Here is a 13,413-nt window from a genome sequence, read left to right as displayed (position 1 = left end):
TGTGTGTGTGTGTGTGTGTGTGTGTGTGTGTGTGTGTGTGTGTGTGTGTGTGTGTGTGTGTGTCTTCAGTGAAGGTTGGACAGTGGGCTGGCATGTGTGTGTGTGTGTGTGTGTGTGTGTGTGTGTGTGTGTGTCTTCAGTGAAGGTTGGACAGTGGGCTGGCAACTCAACACCATAAAAACTTCACTGCCAATCAGTCTGCAGACCGGTGATCTGCTGAAGCAACTCCTAACCGGGAAAAACCAAAAGACATTGCTATTAGGAAGCCAGATAATACGTATGTGACACTTAGAACAATATTGTATGCAAGTAATGTAGTAAATGATAACATAATAATTGGATGGGAGATCTATGCTTCATTTTCTTTTCCACAGACCAGTACCAACAAAAGTAGCAACTGAGACTTTTGAAAAAAAAATAACATTTTACATGACCATTTATCATTTAAAATTTTGCTAACAGCTGAAAGAGTCATATCACATAAAATGAATCAGCATCTAGATAATGCAGCAAAAAGATCCATCAGTATACCATGACCTTGATGAAAAAATTACTGACTGAGCGAAAGAATGCATGTACAGACTAATGAATAAGCATATACAAAAGCAATGTTTTGAAAATAATTAAAGTTGCAATAAATACATAAAAAAGCAATATACATGGCATCTGCTCAAAAACATGCATTAAAACTAAAAATGTACAGGATTAAATCTGGTTTGTATGCTGTGCTGTGACAAAAAGGAATGCCAGAATATCATACATGTGAAAAATACCTTTCGTGTCGAAATAAATGGCATAATAGAATTGTATTCCATTCTAAGGCTAATGATTGCCATAGATATAAAAAATGAGATACAGAAATGATATGTGATGTTGACTGCAAAAGTAAAGGGAAGAGGGACATGAATCAGAGATAAATAAGAAAATGTCAAAACTCAGTGGCAGAAAACAGTTATGAATCAGAATGCAGCTCGACAGCTCTTCTGGAATAAACCATGTAAGCAAGTAAGCCTGACAATAAATCAGCATTCTCTATGATTTCATGAAATTCTTCCAAGCATTGTTAAAGCAAATGAAATAAGAGAAAACAGGCAATAATTACTGAATCATGAGGAAGTAATGTCAAAAGTTGTACTAAGATTTAAACTTAAAAATAATGGATAAGTGCTCAAAAAGCAAATGAGTGTATTGAAACAAGATAGGTCATTTTTTATCAACTATTAAATGCGTGGAATTGTGTTAAAGTCGTATAGCTTGTGTTTTTTGCATACAAGCAATGTAAAATAATGCAAAGAACAAACATGCAGCAGCAACAATATAAAAATTCTTCTCAGAACCACAAAGTCATACCAGACTTTATTTTTTTAACCTTATTTTCCCAGTCATCCCACTGCCGTCCCCCTGGCTGATTTCCCCCACTCTCTCTTCTTCCCTTTCTCCATACTCCTATAGGTCATTCATAGGCAACCCCAGCCATATCACTTGACTGTATGGGCCTCCTGACCATTCAGGAAGTCAATGTTGCAGCATAATCATGAAATCAGCAGAGCAAATGAAAAGTATCAGAAGTGCAGTGCGAGAGGCAGTCAGTCGATACTCCTATTCCATAGGAGGGCACCATGTGCTTCATCATCACACATTATACCACTACTCCTTATGCTATTCCTTATGCTATCCTTATGCTATTCTTGGCCTGCAAAATATCTGGTCTCCACCAGAGATCACAAAAGTATCAGGCCCTTTCCCCATCTTCCACCTGGTATAAGACAACAGGCCATCAGCTGTACCATTCTTTCCCCTGATTTTCCCTTACAGTGGACCAAGTCCATACTTGTACTCAGGTCACCAACAATGTAGATGAATGCCCTGCCTCTGTATCACTGGATTCATTTGTATTTTTATATTTGTACTTAAAATATCTGTACTGTAGATGAAATAGTTCCTCTTTGAGGCAACCAAATACTCCAATTAATAAAAAAACAAATAAATGAAATAAGTGGCTCGCAGATTGTTGAAAAGTATTTTGTGAGTCTTACACTATAATTAGCTACTCTTAGAAGACTCCCAATAGCCATGATAGCTGTAGGATCTTTTTATGGTACTCTATTCTTTCCAAAGAGTCCTTGTTGGTCACTTCCCACAATTGTACATCTGAGACAATGTCTTAATGGGATCGGTAAAATGCTATAGACAATGCTATAGACAATTAAAGTGAAACTTTTTAGAAAGAGGTAGTTATACAGCAGCACTACAAGCAGACTTGTAAATATTAAATGTTTGGCCAGTGAAATGCTTCTTTTAACCATGCAACTACACAATTAAGCAGTATCAAACCTACAGGCAAAAAGTGACAACTGTCAGTCACCAATTAATGAGCAGAACTGACAGCTTTCACACTTAACAAGACTGTGGGGAAAGGGAATGTTTAAATTTGTTAAAGTCAATAAAACGTTGCTTTTTCACCTGTTTCATATTGGATAAAATATGACTAGATCATATAAGGCTATGCAAGCTTCAAGTCACTTCATATCACAGTAATTCAATTAAAAAGAAGACTGACTAAAAACAATGACTCAGAACTATCACTGTAACTTAACGGAGGCAAAAGCACTCATGTATCTCTAGGCTGTATCACATTAGAGTTCTCCAAATTCCATTTTGAAGGAAGGACAAAAAAAATTATGTCAGTATAGCAATCCCCATGATAACCATCTTTAAGTACAAGAACTTAAAACATAAGAAAAAGAGTGACTCTAATGGAGTAGTAGTTACCAGCCTATCAAGATGTGATGAAAAATATACATATTTTTCAGTTTTATGGTGGAACTGTATTTTGTTTTTTACTTTACTGGCTAGTATTTTCTTTTCTAGCTTTTAAAATCACACACTATAATCTATTCTTTCTACATATTTGTTTTTCCTCATTTCTTTTGATGGGTTGAAAATATATTGTGCTCTATTATTTTAAATTTGACACTATAGGAATGTCATAACAACTGTTTGCTCATATTTTACAGAACCAAACCTAACCAGGCATTTGCAATGAATGGCACTAAACATGCCTTTAATATAAAGTAAAACGTCTGCACCACTCGTGTTTCAGAAAGCTATTTATTGTTGTTACATAAAACAAGGACAAAGAAATTCTTGTGTGATGTTTCTGGAATAGCATCTGGTATATGCATTTCTGTCAAAGTCTGGAATCATGTCATATGGTTTGGACTGAACCAAATGCACACTACCTACCAGCGAGGTAGCAACTATTATTTGGAAATTTAACCTCAACCTAATAAAACTAAATGCTGAAATAAATGATTTTGAGGGTTATAACACAGACAGGTGGTTGTGTATCATGTTACTGGAAATACTATAACATAGCTAAAACATATGTTGAGCAGCGCACTCACTCCTTGTAAATTAAGTTGCTTTCTGGCATCAAATAACCTAAATTAAGATCCCAATACCTACTCTATTCAATAAGCTGCCAATACACCAAAATCAAGTCATAAAGATTTTCATCTAGATCATCTGGCCAGAGTCCAACTCTTCCAAGTGTTATTTTTGTATAGTATTTAAGCAGTGCTATGAAGAGAGAGAGATGAAATTGCATGAAGGATTTTATATGACTCCTTTCCTGACATACAGCTGCCTCATGGAATATGCAGGCCTGATCATTTATCAGAGCAATTGTAGTCCCCCACAACCACATGCTGTCAATGGCCCCTAATGGCACAGCTTAACCTGACTATTATTATGGATCAAAGGATACTTGCACTGCTAGGGCAAACAGTAGTGTAATAACTTGGTGTATAAATTCGAAATTCCTTGCTACGTCTCTGACACAGTGTATCCATTTATTTAATTCATTTAAATTTGTTTACTAAGGTAGATCAGACACTTGACAGGTGTACTTTCAGCCCTTGATCTCTCCATGGTTATGAGTTGCAACCAATTATTATAGTAACCCCGTGAACAATCAACTCCATATGCAGAATTTACTAGCAAGGAGGAGCACGGACATAGATTGACAGACATATTCTCCGTAACATACTTCATAGGTTCACAGGTCTATATTAGGTTAATGACCACCATGGTCCTTAAAAGCCTAGCCATACAACCCGAATTGATTTCTATGGGCTGATTTACTGACTGCCTCTGTCCATTACAGGCATAGGAGCCAGACCAGGGGTGAATTTCTGATTACCCATCTGTAGGTCCAAGTTGCGTTAAATAGAAATAGGAAGGAGCTCTGCTTCACATGGATGAGGAAGCTGTTCCTGGGTAAGGGAATTCTCTGGGATATATATCTGTGTCTACAACATCTCCCATTTATGTTGCAAACAAAATTTAGATATTTTAATTTAGTAGTTCTGATGCTGTTTGTTTTACAGATGTGCAAAAGATTCATGAAAATAGGGTCCAGGGATGCCTTGCATGCCAGGCAAATATCATCTCTCAGAAGTCTGTATGATACCGAGTAAAGAGACAGTGCTTTGAGGTGATCGGCGTAGGACATTGTGGTTACTCTCTGTATTCTTTTTGTAAGGAACCTTTATAGACATTTTAATTTGTTGCATGTGCCTGTTCAGGTACATACCAAGGGAGCATTATACTCTATGATGGACCTGATGAGGGCCGAGTACAGTGGTATGATGACCTCTCTGGATCTTGATGCCACACCCTTGCTTTTATGTTGACATAAACATAGAACAGTTTCCTTACTACCTTAGATACATGTTGGTCAAAGGCTAGGTTACTATCTACATGCGTTCCTACATTCCTGACTAGTGAGTCAACTTTTAATGGTGTTTTATTGATGACATAGTTACCCAGGGTGGCAAACTTCCCAAAAGGTGCTATAATGCATTTCTTGGTAATGAGTTTTAAGTCATGCTTTGGCACCAAGCATTTGTCTGTATTAGACCTTCATGAAGGGTGTTCTTCTCTTTGGGGAATTCAGAGACTGCTCCCAGTTTGCAATCATTTGCAAACTTGGTTAGCCAGAGGCCTTTGATATTGGCTTTGACATCAGAGACGTAGCTGCCCAAAAGGAGTGGGCCTAGTACAGAACCCTGGGGGACTCCACTGATGACCAGCTTCTTTGTGGAAGTGGCCTCAGTGATTTTAACCTCCTGGGTCCTATCAGTGAGCCAACTACCTATCCAGCATGTAATAAAGAAGTTTATGCCTAGTTCTGTAAGTTTGTTGACAACGCTCAACTTGGGTATGTTATCAAAGGCTGTAGCCAGATCTAAGTAGGCAGTATGCACAGTTTTCCTCTCATCTATTGCCTTTGTGACCTTTTCAAAGAAGTCCACCAGACTGTAAGCATGACCTTCCTTTGACAAAGCCAGACTAGGATGGATCCACTGTCTGGAGGTCTCCTATATCCTTGTTGATATGTTCCATGATAATTCTTTCCATGGCTTTGCAATTAAGATTAGTCAGACCAATGAGACTGCAGTTTCTAGGATCTGTTGACAATCATCTTTTATGAAGGAGGATGACTTCACTGTCCTCCATTAACTTGGCACAAAGCCTGTTTTAACACTACAGTTAAATAATGACTCCAGGGGTCCTGATAAATCATATCTTAGACTATTCAGGAGGCATCCTAGGAAGTTATCAGGGCCCATTGAGATTGTGTTCCTGGCTTTAGTGAGTGCAGCCAGTATATGCTCCCTAGTTATAGTTGGAAGGGTTGTGTTTGAAATCTTGAAAACTCAAAATCTCGAATTTCAAAAGACTGAAAACTCAAAATACTGAATCTCATAATATAGTATACAGTATACTGAGACACCTGTACCTTTAGCCCTTGTCTGTGCAGCTACAGGTCTAAAAGTGTGGAAGGCACTGAAACCTTCCACTGTCGGGGTACTCTCTGCCACTTTAAACCATATCTCAGTAATTGCACAGATATCTATATTCTCAAGTGTGATAAGGTCTTGGGAGCGCGTAGTTTTTTTTGTTTGTTTGTTTTTTTATTTAGGCTCCTGGCACTGAGCAGTAACACCTTGAGGTTTCATTGAATTGATTTTTCTATGTCATTAGGTTTGTCAATTTGGCATTGCCTAAAAAGGCACTATGGTGGTAGACAAGGCCTTAGCCTATTTGAAACCCTAGAGAGGAAAGGTGCAGACCATCCTTAGCAAAGCAGCATGGTCTATTGACCATGTCCTCACAATCTGACAAATACCGGATCCCCTTAGAATGCTATAAAGACAGCCAGCTGTTAAAATAAATAATTTTTGCTGATATTGTGGCATAATCCCTGTGATGGCAATGTGCTGCTCAGTGCGAGGCTTATACCAACCTGAGACACATAGTGTCCATAGTCCATAGTCTCCATAAAGTCTCTCTTCATATAGTCCAGGGAGGTACAGCTCAGGTCATTTACTCCTTCATGGACTGTGATGGAATCATAGTGGTACCTGTGGCGTAATGACTTGAGTATATGCATGATGTGGTGGATCCTGGCTCCAGATAAAATAAGAACCATTATTTTTTCCTTATTCAGCTTGGTTAGAGGGGCATCAGTATATCTTAAAAATGGTATCCCCTATGATGAGAGTCCTGTAAAGTGTGCTTCCTTGCTTTAGGGACTTAGCGTTTGGGGCTCCACTGAGGGTGACAGTCTGTGTGGTATTGGATTTTCTTTTTTTTTTCTGTGTGCCTTTGGGCTTGCTGAGGCATAGCTTTGACAACAGGTGGTCTATCACATCTTTGTTGTTTAGGAAGATTGCTTTTAAGTGCCTCAGCATATATTAGTCTATGTGTGTGTTGTGTACTATGTGACTTGGGTGTTGTGTGTTTGGTTTCTACATCCTGTTGTGGACTTTTATGTAAGACTTTAGCCTCCAGCATCATTGTGTAATTACACCTCTCACATACTGTGTCCAATTCTTTAAGGATTAAGTGGTTGTCAGCAACAACTACATTGTCTCAAGGTGCCCATATCCACCAAGCCAGTTACAGATAAGTAAGGAAGTTGCATATCCATAATGGCCATTCCTTTAATCTGTGAGCTGCAAGAGGGTGGTGTATTGTGGTTAGAAGGCTTTTAAGAGTGCTTTGTTGATGCAGACTAATAAGGGTACTTTATTTTTTGGAGCAGATTAAGATAAACAGCACTAAATTCTACTAATTTTAATGTTAACACAATACTAAATTCTGCTAAATGTATAGGCATTGCCACTTGATGCCCAACTAGCTGCTCTAAACTTATTGGCGCATAAGGTACTTGCACTATATTGCTGCTTTACGGGGATCATTCTACAGAGAAAATTTGCTTTCTAGGTGTGCTACTATACAGGGCACTGCTGACTCATGCAAACATGCAAAATTTAAAGCATCACAGAAAAAAAACTAAATAATGAGCCCTCTGGCAAGTAAAATGAATACACTATGAGTCTTTTTGTGTATTTCCCAACTCAGATAGATCAAGCAGACACCTCCTGCCAAAAGATGAATAAGCCCAGTCCTCCTGATGTAAAAACACAGAAGAGATCCACGTTTAATCACTTAAACAACTAGCTGGAAATCCCTTTCAAGACAGTTACAGTGAGAGGAAGAGCAATTTTTAACAAAACAATTAGTGAAATCCACACATAAAAGCAGGAAACAAAAGCAAACACTGAAAATAACTTAAGTGCGATTTAGCAATCAAGGTACTTAACTTTCCCTGTATGGCACCGGATACAAGTAAAACACTTCTGAAATGCAGGCTAGGATTGCAAGTTTTGCTGACCTCCAGGAAAAGGAGCAGGAGACAGTATGCAATACAAGAGGTTTACTCAAGTACAATACTTGTTTGCTGGGTGGGCACTCAGTATCATGGGTTTATGGAAAACAATGGGTGGAAAAGTACATAAATAATTTATATAGAACAGTCAACACAATGAAAGAGGGGTGGGAGAGACAGCCTTATAAAACAACATCAAAAGCATGGGGGTTGCTGGAAAGCTTTTCAAGGAACAAGCAGAGTAGCTACGGATACTAGCAATCAAATAAAGTCAATATTGGAACTCTTTCAAAAATGTAAGCTTAATATGTTAGTGGGGGATGGGGCAGACAAAGAATGCAAGCAGGTAAGTGATGAACAGAATATAAAAGCACGGAAGCACAAACTGGAGCAGAGACAATTCTCTCACTATTAAACTCCTACTACAGTTTAAGGCACCAGGCTATGTAAAATTTACCAGTAACATTGTTTGTGGAAAAAAGGTGCAGTAATAAATGATTAAGGCACAAATCTAGTAGTCAGAGTATGCAGTTCTGTCACAATTGCGATTTAAACTGCAAGACTTTGGCCTAGCAGGGTTTAAAATACGGATAGTTTTTACAAGTATTTCTACATGTGGAAATAGAAGTTCAGAATAACTAAAGTCGCTGAACTAACTAAAAAGTGGAATGAAATGGAACAGAGCAGAAAAGTACAAAGTAGTATCACCACATATGCCGCTGTAAGTGCACTTACATATTTAAGCAGATTTAATTTAATTCTCTTTCCGTTTTTGAAAAGCTAGTTGCTCACAGTTCACACCTCTCCAAGTCTTGGATGTCCACACACACTTACAGACAATTTAGAATCCCCCGATTCATCTACTGCATGTCTTTGGAATGTCAGAGGTAACTGGATCGCCTAGAGAAAACCCACACAAACGCAAACAGGAAAAGCAGACTCTGTACAAAAGGCATATCATCTGTGAGCTGAACCAAAGACTCTCTTGCTGTGAGGTGACAATGCTACCCTGTGCTCTACTGTGCCATCCATGGCATAGTGTGCAACTTCTTTAAAGCACAGATATAGAAAACTCCATATGTCCTCTATAATACCTATACATTCACTAGACGTGGAAATATGAAATAAGTAAGAAATTCATGTGCACATATAAGCTTCTGCTTTGGCACACTGAAAATATGTTTCTCATCATGTTGACAATGCAGTATCCTTCCTGGAAGTTTGGGATCAGAAGTGAGAGAGAATACAAAATATCTGGTGGCAGCTTCTACCTTGAAGTCATCTTGTTGCTAAGCTCTTGAGTTATGATCTGCACTAGGTGGTGTATGTGCAAATGAACAATGACAAGTCAGGGGTCCACCATAATGAGCCAGACTGGTAACCTATATAGTTGTGGAACGTATGAGGATAGAACCTACATCTCTGTTTGCTAAGGTAATAGCACATATTCCAGAAGTAGCCAATCAGAATTTCTCTGCTGCAGAGGCTTTAAATGCTAGGGACTACAGGTGACCCTTTTCTGGGTGGGGAAGCTAGTAAATGCTGCAGATGGAGGTGACTGCTTGTTCTGTAATAGCTGCCATTCCAAGATAATACTTTATATGTCTATACCTTTACATTTTACTGTTCCAAGGTGCAATTTCTATACCTTCACAAGCACTTGTTTTCTCAATGACTTAGGAATAATTATTTTGCTATCCATGAATGTTAAGCTTTTAACACATTTATGTTGCCCTAGAATGAAGAATAAGACTGTATTTTTTCTACTGATAAATTTTGTACCGGCCATCCTCTAATTGTAATGTCTTTCAGTAACAGCAATTTCTGAGTTAGTGTCAGTATATCTGTAAAATTCATTTACTCTTTCTGTGTCATTGGCAGCTGTGATGTTGCCCATACAATTCTTCATATTGATTCATTAAATTTCTCACATCCATATGCCATTGCTGACGGATCCTTTTCTATTGGAGAATATGCCTTTTTGTGCCTTTGTAAATGTTCTAGACCAATAGACAACCAATGTGTTCTGTTGTAAGAGTACATATCTTGTACCATTGTGACTTGCAATCACTTACAATCCAATTAGCTTAGTCACCCCATAATGTACTTGTAACTAGTTTCTTAAACACTTCAAAACTCTCTTCTTGTCCATGGCTACACTTCTAGGCTACATCAAGCTTTAACAGTTTTATTAGAGGTAGTTATCTCATATATAGTAGGTATAAAGTTTGAAGGACAATAAATAATACCTAGAAGCTACATTAGTGACTGCTTGTCTTCTGACCTTGACATTTCACTATTGCTCTTACTCCCTCTCCCCCTTCTCTCTGTATCATACTGCAGTCCCACCAACATTGTAATACAACCCATGTATTTCAGACTTCTCACTGTTATTTTATATCCGTTCTTCTTCAGCTTGAAATTATATGTGGTCTTGGCCTATTCATCAGCTGTATCAGTTTCTTATGTTTTTCTTGCATCTGGCTCCATAATTCCAAACATTCAATAACTTGTACAGCAGCTTTTTGAAATATCTATGGTTTTGAAAATATACCAAATAGGAGTCTATTAAATGCCATGTTTAATGCTTTGAACTTTACTATGTTGTGATGTGTTATGTTATATTATGTTAGGATAATAAAGCACCATAAAATATTCTGGGAAAATGAAGGACACTGATGATTTTACCTTTGATTCCTGAGTTTGCAAATGCCCGTGTAAAAGTTTGATTGATCTGTTTTATGGCGTGAGCATAATATTTCAGCATCAAACAGAGAAGTTATTGAAATAAATTCAAAAGTATTTTATAGTGCTGGCTATCACAATAGAATCATCTGTGTGAGATGAAATAATGCATTCAGGAAAGTGAATATTTCTACAATTTTTTTCAATGAAACAGCAAGCTTCTGGATTTAGTTCTGTTAAGGATCAAATACTCCTCAAATCTTAGTTGAGCTCAGCAAACTCATCTTGAAGAGCAGTGGGAGGGTTTCTGAAACACAGAATAGAGTCATTTGCAGACCAAATAAGACAAAAAGTAGCACAGTTGCTTAAAGCATGATCAATCAATACAAGATAATATCCACCTAGGTTTGGAATGTATTCTGACCAGTAGAAATTGACTAATTCTATTAACATGCCCCCAAACAAGGCCTCACACCTAATCAATCAATTAAGCATTTTTGGATACTTAGAGATAGAAAAGAGGACACAATATAGGGGTTCTACCTGACATAATCGAAACCACAGAACACCGACAACGCAATCACCGACACCACATAATCGACAGTGCAGAAACACGAAACCTCACATGCCCGACAACGAAATAACTGACGGTACACAAACACGAAACCGCATACACTGCACACACCACAATAACAACAATCAACAAACAAAACACATCCCCTGTCCAAAAACCACACACACAACACAAGCACACCAAAATCCCTACAAACCCACACTAAACCTCACATACACAACTATCTACAACCCTAACCCAAACCCTAACCCTAAGGTCCGTCACTATCGCATACTCAGCTAACCCGCGCCCTAACCCTAACTCACTTAACCCGCCCCTAACCCAAAGACTATCACTACCGCACATTTACCTAACCCACTCCCTAACCCTAACTCACTTAACCCGCCCCTAACCCAAACACTATCACTACCGCACACTTACCTAACCCACTCCCTAACCCTAACTCACTTAACCCGCCCCTAACCCAAACACTATCACTACCACACACTTACCTAACCCACGCACTGACCCTAACTCACTTAACCCACTCCTATCCCCACAGACCATCAATATCCACACTTACCTTACTCACACCCTAATGTCCGTCACTACCGCATACTTACACAGCCTTTTCCCATGTCAGCATCCTCGGCGTCGGTGTTTTAATCCATCGCGTCGGTCTTCTGCATTGTCGATCTTCTGGCGCTCGCGATTCGCTTGTCGGTGTTCTGGAGTGTCGACTATCTCAGGTAGAACCAATATAGGCTATCCCATGCTCTTTATAGAACAGTGTTGGGAGGCAGTCATGAACTCATGCTTATGAACCACTTCTTCTAAAGTATTGGCTTTGAGGACTAAGGTCAGCTATGCTTTGGAAACTTGTGAGTTTAGTATAATCCTCCCGTCTCTGTAATGGTGCTAACTTCTATAGATTAGGTACTACTCCTCCTCAAATACTTCTTAACCAGGAATGTAACAGCACAGCTAAAGAAGTGGCACCTAAATGAAGAACCTCTGGCAAGATGACATTTGCTTAAGGTAAAACAGAGAATTTTATCTGAGAATACATGCTTTCTAATATAGAGTCTGTACTCTTTTGCTTTAAAAGGAGAGTTTGCAATGGGTAAGAGACAACTTTGGATTTCATACCACAATGCCAACTTTTAGTGGGAAGGATGGAAGACTGAAAATGATTATACAATGTTGTTATCAATAAGGTACAAATGAAAGGACTGGAGCAGATTTATATGCAAATATAAGTGATATACTAATGAACATTTCCTTGACAGTCTTTCAAAAATTGTAAATAATAATGTTTTGCATCCATTATATAACATTAACTATGCTTTTAGTTATTTTCCCCTAAACTTAAACTGACCTTATTGTAACATAGATTGTCTTGACCTTGTACTTGCCGTTTTTAACTGATAAAAGTTGCATGCTTACGGAAAATGTTAAACTTGCAAAGACTGATTCTTCACATTCCTATTGGACAAACTTTCTCTACACCTGGCCCTGCATACTGTGGTTTGAATTTTGGTTAAGCTTTTCTCTGTTGATATATAAAATATACTCGGCTAAAATAGCATATGATGTTGTCATGACTTTTAAATTATTTACTATGACACCTCTATTTCTTTGAAAATACACAGTAAAATATTTCAGGATTAACTCTCACATGTACATTTTCCCACAGTTCATTCCCTTTTACATATTGCTTTACATTTACTCCCCTTGTATCTTATTTTCTTCTTTCCAGTTTATGTTTGTGTTAGATTTTTCCTGCAATACACAGACCTGCCCCCCTTTACCACCTTACTAATTAGTACTAACCCAAGCCCTCCCCATCCCTTGTCCCTAAGCCCAAAACTACTTTAGGAAAAATCCTCTTGGTAACACTGACACTACCTGAGACACTCAGACTGACGCCGCATACAGCAGCACACATGGACAACACTAAATCTGTCCCCTTCCCTAGCCTTGCAAGTAGTTGCACACACACTTCCACCCCTAATACATGCACGCACACACACACACACACACACACACACACACACACACACACACACACACCCTCCCACCCCTAATCCCAATCCTAAAAATAAAGTAAATTAAATAAATACCGAAATGTTCAGTATATTCAAACATTTCAGCATTAAAACCCTAAACCAACTCTTACCTTACCCACACACATTCAGTCTTCATTCTTTTTACACCTTCAGCAATAGATAATGACTGCTTTTGATGAATTTTTCAAGCACTTCACTCTGGGGCATGTCTACTTTTTAGCTGTACAACAGAGTGAAGTGAAGCCATATATCTATATCTATCTATATATGTATGTATATGTGTGTATGTATGTATGTATATATATATATATATATATATATATATATATATATATAGATACAGTTATAGATATAGATTGTGTGTG

Source organism: Protopterus annectens, chromosome 7.part0, assembly GCF_019279795.1.
Source record: "Protopterus annectens isolate FY-2018-M chromosome 7.part0, PAN1.0, whole genome shotgun sequence".
Lineage (NCBI taxonomy): Eukaryota > Metazoa > Chordata > Ceratodontiformes > Protopteridae > Protopterus > Protopterus annectens.
The sequence above is the reverse complement of the archived record's forward strand: the minus strand, read 5'-3'. Positions refer to the sequence as shown.